Source organism: Arachis stenosperma, chromosome 1 (genome assembly GCF_014773155.1).
Source record: "Arachis stenosperma cultivar V10309 chromosome 1, arast.V10309.gnm1.PFL2, whole genome shotgun sequence".
Taxonomy (NCBI): Eukaryota; Viridiplantae; Streptophyta; class Magnoliopsida; order Fabales; family Fabaceae; genus Arachis; species Arachis stenosperma.
In genome coordinates, this window is record NC_080377.1 from 30,123,224 (window position 1) to 30,133,764 (window position 10,541).

The 10,541-nt window shown below is 36.7% G+C and overlaps 1 non-coding gene across 1 annotated transcript; it reads left to right on the forward strand.

Moving 5' to 3' along the window:
- Nucleotides 1–1,121: 1,121 nt before the first annotated feature.
- On the forward strand, nucleotides 1,122–1,228 carry LOC130950520 (small nucleolar RNA R71). The gene has a single exon (XR_009073617.1). It is a non-coding gene; the product is annotated as a small nucleolar RNA R71 (small nucleolar RNA).
- Nucleotides 1,229–10,541: the final 9,313 nt, after the last annotated feature.

The following is a 10,541-nucleotide window of genomic DNA, read 5'->3' on the forward strand; positions in this document are numbered from 1 at the left end:
CATTTTATCAAACACTTGGTGTGTATAAAAGGTAAAATATCATAAATTGAGGGGATAACAAAATCTATAACTACCAAGTGCATGAAACCAAAAATAACAACTCAATTAAACAACAATAAACATAAAAACATCAAATTTCATTCAAGGAATCAAAATTAACAAGAGTGTTCATAAAATAAAAAGTGGCACAAGTGAGAAATTAACAAGAAGAACTAAGAAAATTAAAGCAATGGAACAAGCAAAAGTAAAGAAAACTAAATCAAAACAAGTATTTAAACTATATCTAAGAGGAAATTAAACTAAAAATCCTAAATTCTAGAGAGAAGAGAGAGCTTCTCTATCTAGAATATAACCTAAAACATGATACTAAATTAAACCCAATTGCTCTCCCCTTGTTCTTTCTTGAATTTGGCCTTAAATACTTTAGAAATGAGTTGGATTTAGGCTTAAAGAGGCCCAAAAATCGCTAGGCATGTTTTCTTTAAGTGAGTCACGTGCTTCGTGTCAGTATACGCGCCACATGGCAAAATTTCAGGTCACGTGTATGCGGATGGTCACGCATATGCACAATCGACAGATTTCCAAAACTTTATTTCTTCATAAATTCTCCAGTTTACATGCTTTTTCTTCACTTCTTTGATCCAATATTTGCTTCCTAAGGCAAAAATCACTAAACAAATCCATCAAGGCATCAAGTGGAAGTAAAGTGAATTAAATTTAGCAAATTAAGGGTCTAAAAATATGTTTTTAATCTTAAGAGCAAATTAGGAGAAGTTCACAAAACCATGCTATTTCATTGAATAAATGTGGGATAAGTTAATAGAATATACTCCTAGGTGTTGTGTAATTTTATTGATTTGTTGAGATGTTGTATTGATCTATTGGGACATGACTTTATTCTGAGCCAAAATAGTGTCCAAGACATCTAATTCCATGACTCCTTTCCTTAATGATATTTCAGAAGAGTAAAGATATTAATTATTGGCCACCATTTCAATCAATTCTTGTGCTTCCTCAGTAGTTTTTTTCATATATAACGATCCTCCAGACGAAGGTCCAGTGCCATCCGTGAGGTGGGAGTGATCCCATCATAAAATATCTGAAGCTGGACCTAGTCAGCAAACATATTATAAGGGAATTTTATGAGCATCTCCTTAAACCTCTCCCAAGCTTCATATAGTGATTCTCCTTCTTGCTGTCTGAATGTTTGAACATTGGTTCTGAGCTTAGTTAACCTCTAGGGTGGGAAGAATTTGTTTAGGAAATTAGTGACCAAGTTATCCCACGTGGCTATACTCTCCTTGCGCTGATTCTCTAGCCACTACTTAGCCCGATCCCTTACAGCAAAAGGGAACAGCAGCAAATGATATACCTCAGCCGAGATACTATTTGTCTTCACAGTATCATAAATTTGCAGAAAGTTGGAAATAAAAAATTAGGGTCCTCTTGCGGGCTTCCACTGAATTGGCAGTTTTGTTGAACCAATGTGACAAGCTATGGCTTTAATTCAAAATTATTGGCTCAAACAGTAGGTGTGATGATACTACAACCGCAACTATCTGGATTGGGGTTTATTTAAGAGCTGAGAGTCCTCCTAGGTAGAGGAGCATTAATATTATTATTCTCTGCCATGTGTGGCTCAGAGAACTCTTCCCAACCACTTCTTCAATCTCCTCTTCAACTCTTTAATTTCTAGCTTGTTTTCTCTATCGCCTAAGAGTTCTTTCAATTTCAGGATCATATTGAAGCGGTTCTTTGTCTCTGTTATTCTACATAGACAAAAGCAACAAGAAAATCAAATTGGAATTTCCTTCATGATGTGAAGAGAATTCCCAGCGGGGGAATAAAACAAAAACAGTAAACAACAAAAAATAAAATGGTCTAATCTAGGTAATCAATTGGTCAATAGTTTGTTAACGACAATCAATCCCCAGCAATGGTGCCAAAAACTTGATGCAAATTTTACAATCCACAAAACACCAGCAAGTGCACCGGGTCGAATCAAGTAATAACCTCAGATGAGTGAGGTTTGTCCCACGATGATTAATGGTTTAAGCAAGCAAAATCAATCGATTAATCTAGTCAATCTAGCAAATTAGGGTTTTGAAGGACTTTAAGCATAAACAGAAATTAAACGTAGCAAAAACAAAAGCAAGCAGTGAGTGTAAAAAGGTATATGATTAAGAAAGTTAAGGTTTCAGAGATGTTAGTCATCTGAATGAACACTTTTAACTTTCTATTATAATCATGCAATGATTTCTTTGTGGCAAATTATTAGTAATTAAATCCCAATCCCTTGGTAATTCAATTTCTCTTTAACATAATCAAACGCTAATCCTTTAGTCACTTAATTATAAAACCACACAATTCATAAGAGTTTAACCTAGTTGATTTAATGTTACTTATCAATCTAGTTTCAAAACTTAAGAATTATGAGAATCAGTTTTCAAGCTTGATTCAATTAATCGATTTTCCAAGAGATTAAGAGAATTTAAGTCAGAGAATAATTTTTTTTCCAACATATTCAAACCCTTTGACGTGAAGAACGAAAACCGTTTTTTAAAAAGGAATCAATTGCATCAATTAGAAATAGAAAAGTTATTGAATTAGTCCATAAAACTAACGGAGCTCCTAACCTTAATCGAAGAGAATTAGAAACTTATGCTTGTTCCTGAAATCCTTAAGAAAGTAAAACTCAAAAGTGCTGAAGAAGGGAAAAGGTCGGAACCTTCTTTCCTTATATACTAACCCTTAAAGATAGAAAATCAAACATCAAACTTCTGAATCAAATTCAAAATTGAAATAGAATCAAATATTTTCCTAATTATTTTCTACCGAGAGGATCTCTTCCTTGATTGTGTGTAATCTTTAATAACTGTCATCATTAATGAGCTGATGATTGATCTTTCAAAGAGTTGAGAAATTGAAGGACTGAAGGTCTTGGTTTGAGATACTAGAAGAAGCAGCAAGGCCAACGTAGTACGTGGCCTGTTCCACGTTATACGTGGTATGAAAACTTGGTCCTGGAGCGTCTTCTATGGGTCACATACAACATGAAGTAGACTACATGGTACGTGAGCTAATTTTCTTTAAGTTTGGCTTGTTGCTTGCCCTAGCATTGTACGTGGGAAATTCCATGTACTACGTGAAATCCAATTTGCCTGTATGTACACATGTGTGCCTATGCACACTCGCCAAAATTTACAATATTCTGCGTACGCACATCTTCTGCGTAGTACGTGAAATCGCATACGTAGTACGTGAAATAGTTAATGATTGTTATTTGTGCATGCGCACACATGTGTGCGTATGCGCAATTCCTTTTTTCTTCCTTCACGTAGTATGCCATATTGTCCACGTACAATGCCAAGGCTTCCTTTTTCTATCCAGGAGCTTTATGTTCCAGGGAGATTTCTATTCACATGATCCTTCTATTTCGAGAAGCTTTCTATTTCCACTTTCTATTCTATTTCTTTGCGTTTTCCTTTTGAATCTTTCTGTAATCAATCAAATTCAATCAATCAAAGTAATATTTATTCTAACCTCAATTTCATTGATTATTTAACAGAAATTCTTACTAAATCAGTTGAAATTAAGAAGGGAAAACACTAAAGATGTGGACGCATCATTTGCTTTTGTTGAAAATGTAGGAGACACGTTTTTTGTCTCTTGTTGATAGAGGAGCCAAACAGATATGTATGGGAGCAAAGTTGTTGTAACGTCTTATTGGATAGAATAAGCAGGAGACAATTTTATTTGGTCTCATAGAGAATAAACCAAAATTAGAACAGAGATAAAAGAGTGACACAACCATATATCCTGGTTCAGCCACCATATGCAATGTGATCTACATCCAGTCTTTCCCATACTGTGGTGGAATTTTCACTATCTTTCAAAGATTCCAAACACCAATATTTCTTGGAAGCAACCTAATGGGACAAATCCAACTTCTACCCAAACAAGATTTGACTAGGTTCACTCCCTAGATTTTCAACCACAAAGTTCTCACCTAACTAAGCAAGGAAATTTCCTCACGATCATGAAAACAAAACAGAAAAACATACAAAGGATTTATGAAATAAATATTTGGATTTTCTCCAAGTATAACTTTTATTGCCTTTTTTCTCATTGGCTTTTTCTTAACTCCTCACATTAATTCCTTTTTTCATTAAAACAAAGAAAGATAAAATTGAGAAAACAGAATATTCAACAGAGACCGATGAAGGAGAAGAAGGTCTAGCTTTATAAGCTACGAAAACCCAAACTTTGTTCTCTCACTTCTTTAATCAACCTTTAGTCGTTTACCACTTTAATAGAGGATTAAAGCTTCCAAAGCTTGAAACTTGGCTTTAGCACATTTGACTTTTTCTTCCCAAAAATTAGCAACAGCAGTGGTGCAGAAGAGAGATAGAGTAGCAGCAGTGATTGAACCATACATGCATCTATACCTACCATCTTCTCTTTTACCCTTTCTCAAATTTCTTTAAAGATATGAATCATTCGTTTGTGCTTTGGCTCCATGTTTCTTTCTTGACCATTGATTTTTTTCAAAGCTCCATAACCTCCATTTGAATCAAATTTTGCCTTCGGTGCATGTAAAAGGAGGATTTCTTTAACAATCTTCAATGAAGCACAAATAAGGAAAATGTTTTCTGATGTAGTCCTAGGGTGTGATCTTTGCTTGAAGTCCTAGATAATTGACTTACTTGATTTTGGTAACCCTCTTTTTCTTCTTAATTTGAGCCTTAATCAGACTTTTCTTTTTTCTTGCTTTCCTTCTGAACTTCTTCACATGGGTGAGAGAAAAGAGAGAGAAGAGAGAATTTGATTTGGTAGTTTGTGTTTAGTTCAGATGGAAATAGAATTTTGTTTCTTAGTTAGCAACCAAGTGAGTAAGTGAATGGACTTGGATCACTTAGTTGGACCTTATGCTTGTGTTTGGTCCAATTTCGATTCTTTCCTTTTTCTTTGTGTTTGGAGATCAACAATTCTCCTATTGGGCCAATAATGATAAACACTTTTGGGCCTGAACCAATTTTTGTCTTTTTGCTTGTTGTTGGCCTATTTTGCTTGCTATTATTTTCTGCACATTAAGCAAACTAATCACACAGATAATTGGGCTCTTAACTCCAATAATAATATTTAGTCATCATTAATTAATATATAATAGTTCTTCAAACTAAAAAATCTCTCCATTGATGACAAATATTATAAAATAAATTGTGAAAAAAAAATGAGATGAGTTTTAAGGGACATCCCTTTGATGATACACTTTTTTAATGTGAACTCTCCCTTTCTTTTATTCACTTGACTCTCCTTGAATATTTGCATTTTTCAACCCGTGATCAACAAAATTTACATAGAAATAATGCCAAACATCCAAAAACTATTTCAAATTGTTTTAAGCTTAAGAGAACCTATCTGATCACTAGTTAATATTTACAAGATTATCAAACAAAATCGTCTTTCGACCTGAATTCATAAATAATACCTAACATAGTGATCAAAATATTATTAATTAGGGCTACAAATAATACTTTTAGAATAGAACAACAGCCTCAAGCAATTAGTGATAATAAATCGTATTATCCAAAAATAAACTATTCACAATCATCAATTTGCATCATAAAAATAACAATAACATCCATCAAACACTCAACATAGCAATTAAAAACCTAACAATTCATTTTCTTTCAGTTATTCCCCCTTTTGTTATCAAAGAGGGTGAGTAATACCTACACAAAAGTTTATTAGGAAATGAAGTATTTCAATTAGTTCAAAGTCAAGTGTCTACAATTATTACAGTCATCTAAATAAAGTAAACAGTATTCAAAAATGTTTAAAGAACAGGATTTTTAATATCAAAAAATAGGTTCTTAGAAAGCAGCAGCATCAAACAGGAGCTAGACATCAGATTCCCCATCCTTGGTTCCCAGAAGATCTTCTTCTTGTTCAGACATCACTTAATCATCTTCTAGGAAATCTATGTACTTTAAAAGCACTTCAACTCGGCTTTGAGACTTCTGTAAGGAATGCTTTCATCCTCTTCTTCTTCTATAACAGTGTCCTTGGCAGCTTTAGTTTCTTTTTATTTTGATTGCTTAACTGCACCACCGCCTTTAAGAGATGAAATTTTGTTCTCTTGGGTCTCGTTGTTTTAATCAACACTAAAAACTCGAAGATGCAAGTTAAAAACACGCCATATGGTAGAGAAACATTTTTGTCACTTTTAATACAATCATGCATATGACGCATCATCAAATATGCAATAGAAAGTTTAGTTTTGTTGATGATGACATAGAGAACTAAGGTGTCACATAAAGTCACTTGCTGATAAGAATCACTTTGAAGCATGAGAATGTGTATAATAATACGGTATAGTTGTTCTTTGACAGGACCTAAGACTCGATGGTTGGGGATAACTGGTGGACGAAATTGTGATCACATGTTCTTTTGTTTGTAAAGGATGTATACTCTTAGGGCACTGTTTATTTTCTTAACTTGAATTCACAACTCCGTTCAACTAACCAGCAAGTGTACTGGGTCGTCCAAGTAATAACCTTACGTGAGTAAGGGTCGAATCCACAGAGATTGTTGGTATGAAGCAAGCTATGGTCACCTTATAGATCTCAGTCAGGCGAATTAAACATTATACTTGATTAGATTCAAATAATAAAATAGAAATAAATAATAAAAAGGATAGAAATACTTATGTAGATTCATTAGTAGAGGTATCAGTTAAGTATATGAAGATGCTGTATGACTCAAGGACGTCTGCCTTCCTACTGCTTCTACTCAATCCTTCTTACTCCTTCCCATGGCAAGCTTTGTATAGGGGTTCACCATCAACTGTGGCTACTTTCAATCCTCTCGGGGAAATATCCTATGCGGCTGTCACTCGCACAGCTAACCAGTCTGGAGGCATCACCCATGGCTGATGGCTACATCCCATCCTCGCAGTGAAAGCTAATGCTCACGCACTCTGTCACAGTACGGCCAATCACCAGTTGGTTCCCGCTCCTACTGGAATAGAATCCCTCTTTTGCGTCTGTCACTAACGCCCAGCAGGTTACAAGTTTGAAGCACGTCACAGTCATTCATTACCGGAATCCTACTCGGAATACCACAGACAAGGTGAGACTTTCCGGATTCCCAGGATCCTACTCGGAACACCACAGACAAGGTTGGACTTTCAGGATCCTCATAAATGCCGCCATCCATCTAGCTTATACCACGAAGATTCTGTTGGGGAATCTAAGAGATACACATTCAAGCCTTGTTGCATGTAGAACGGAAGTGGTTGTCAATCACGCGCGTTCATAAGTGAGAATGATAATGAGGGTTATCTAACTCATCACATTCATCATGTTCTTGGGTGCGAATGAATATCTTGGAATAAGAATAAGATAGAGACCGAATAAAAGAAAATAGAACTTCATTAATACTTGAGGTACAGCAGAGCTCCACACCCTTAATCTATGGTGTGCAGAAACTCCACCGTTGAAAATACATAAGTGAAAGAGGTTCAGGCATGGCCGAATGGCCAGCCCCCTAAACCGTGATCAATGATCTCCTAAGATGAAGAATAAAACAAAACTGAGACCAAAGATGTCTAATACAATAGATAAGTGTCCTATATATACTAGACTAGCTACTAGGGTTTACATGAGTAAGTAATTGATGCATAAATCCACTTCCGGGGCCCACTTGGTGTGTGCTTGGGCTGAGCTTGATCAATCCACGAGCTAAGGCATTTCTTGGCGTTGAACTTTGAGTTATGACGTGTTTTGGGCGTTCAACTCCGGATCATGACGTTTTTCTGGCGTTTAACTCCAGACAGCAGCATGAACTTGGCGTTTAACGCCAAGTTACGTCGTCATTCTTCGAATAAAGCATGGACTATTATATATTGCTGGAAAGCCCTGGATGTCTAATTTCCAACGCCGTTGAGAGCGTGCCAGTTGGAGTTCTGTAGCTCCAGAAAATCCATTTCGAGTGCAGGAAGGTCAGAATCCAACAGCATCAGCAGTCCTTTTGTCAGCCTTTTTCAGAGTTTTGCTCAAATCCCTCAATTTCAGTCAGAATTTACCTGAAATCACAGAAAAACACACAAACTCATAGTAAAGTTCAGAAATGTGAATTTAACATAAAAACTAATGAAAACATCCCTAAAAGTAGCTTAAACTTACTAAAAACTATATAAAAACAATGCCAAAAAGCGTATAAATTATCCGCTCATCACAACACCAAACTTAAATTGTTGCTTGTCCCCAAGCAACTGAAAATCAAATAGGATAAAAAGAAGAGAATTGGTGGACGAAATTGTGACTCTTATTCATTGTAATTGGATTTTAGAAATTGGCAGGGGCAGCAGCTGAATTCACAACTCCGTTCAACTAACCAGCAAGTGTACTGGGTCGTCCAAGTAATAAACCTTACGTGAGTAAGGGTCGAATCCACAGAGATTGTTGGTATGAAGCAAGCTATGGTCACCTTGCAAATCTCAGTTAGGCAGATTAAAGAGTAATTGTGATTATCATTAAATAAAAAGGAATAATAAAAGGGATAGAAATACTTATGTAGATTCATTGGTAGGAATTTCAGATAAGCGGAATGGAGGTGCTGTAGAGCTCACGGACGCCTGCTCTCCTATTCCTTCTACTCAATCCTTCTTACTCCTTTCCATGGCAAGCTTTGTTTAGGGGTTCACCATCAACTGTGGCTACTTTCATCCTCTCGGGGAAATATCCTATGCGGCTGTCACTCGCACAGCTAACCAGTCTGGAGGCATCACCCATGGCTGAAAGCTACATCCCATCCTCGTAGTGAAAGCTAATGCTCACGCACTCTGTCACAGTGCGGCCAATCACCGGTTGGTTCCCTCCCCTACTGGAATAGAATCCATTGATTCTTTTGCGTTGTCACTACGCCCAGCAGGTTACAGGTTTGAAGCACGTCACAGTCATTCATTACCGGAATCCTACTCGGACACCACAGACAAGGTAGACTTTCCGGATTCCCAGGATCCTACTCGGAACACCACAGACAAGGTTGGACTTTCCGGATCCTCATAAATGCCGCCATCTATCTAACTTATACCACGAAGATTCTGTTGGGGAATCTAAGAGATATACATTCAAGCTTGTGTTGCATGTAGAACGAAAGTGGTTGTCAATCACGCGCGTTCATAAGTGAGAATTATAATGAGGGTTATCTAACTCATCACATTCATCATGTTCTTGGGTACGAATGAATATCTTGGAATAAGAATAAGATAGAGACCGAATAAAAGAAAATAGAACTTCATTAATCTTTGAGGTACAGCAGAGCTCCACACCCTTAATCTATGGTGTGCAGAAACTCCACCGTTGAGAATACATAAGCAAAGGGTTCAGGCATGGCCGAATGGCCAGCCCCCTAAAACGTGATCAATGATCTCCTAAGATGAAGAATAAAACAAAACTGAGACCAAAGATGAAACGTGGTCAAAAGACATCTAATACAATAGATAAATGTTCTATTTATAGTAAACTAGCTCCTAGGGTTTACATGAGTAAGTAATTGATGCATAAATCCACTTCCGGGGCCCACTTGGTGTGTGCTTGGGCTGAGCTTGATCTATCCACGAGCTGAGGCTTCTCTTGGAGTTGAACTTCGAGTTATGACGTGTTTTGGGCGTTCAACTCCGGATCATGACGTTTTTCTGGCGTTTAACTCCAGAAAGCAGCATGTTCTTGGCGTTTAACGCCAAGTTACGTCGTCATTCTTCGAATAAAGTATGGACTATTATATATTGCTGGAAAGCCCTGGTTGTCTACTTTCCAACGCCGTTGAGAGCGCGCCATTTGGAGTTCTGTAGCTCCGGAAAATCCATTTCGAGTGCAGGGAGGTCAGAATCCAACAGCATCAGCAGTCCTTTTGTCAGCCTTCTTCAGAGTTTTGCTCAAATCCCTCAATTTCAGTCAGAATTTACCTGAAATCACAGAAAAACACACAAACTCATAGTAAAGTCCAGAAATGTGAATTTAACATAAAAACTAAGGAAAACATCCCTAAAAGTAGCTTGAACTTACTAAAAACTATATAAAAACAATGCCAAAAAGCGTATAAATTATCCGCTCATCACAACACCAAACTTAAATTGTTGCTTGTCCCCAAGCAACTGAAAATCAATTAGGATAAAAAGAAGAGAATATACTATAAAGTCCAAAATATCAATGAATATTAATTTAATTACATGAGCGGGACTTGTAGCTTTTTGCTTCTGAACAGTTTTGGCATCTCACTTTTTCCTTTGAAGTTCAGAGTGATTGGCATCTCTAGGAATTTAGAATTTTGGATAGTGTTATTGACTTTCCTAGTTAAGCATGTTGATTCTTGAACACAGCTACTTTTGAGTCTTGGCTGTGGCCCTAAGCATTTTGTTTTCCAGTATTACCACCAGATACATAAATGCCACAGACACATAACTGGGTGAACCTTTTCAGATTGTGACTTAGCTTTGCTAAAGTCCCCAGTTAGTGGTGTCCAGAGCTCTTAAG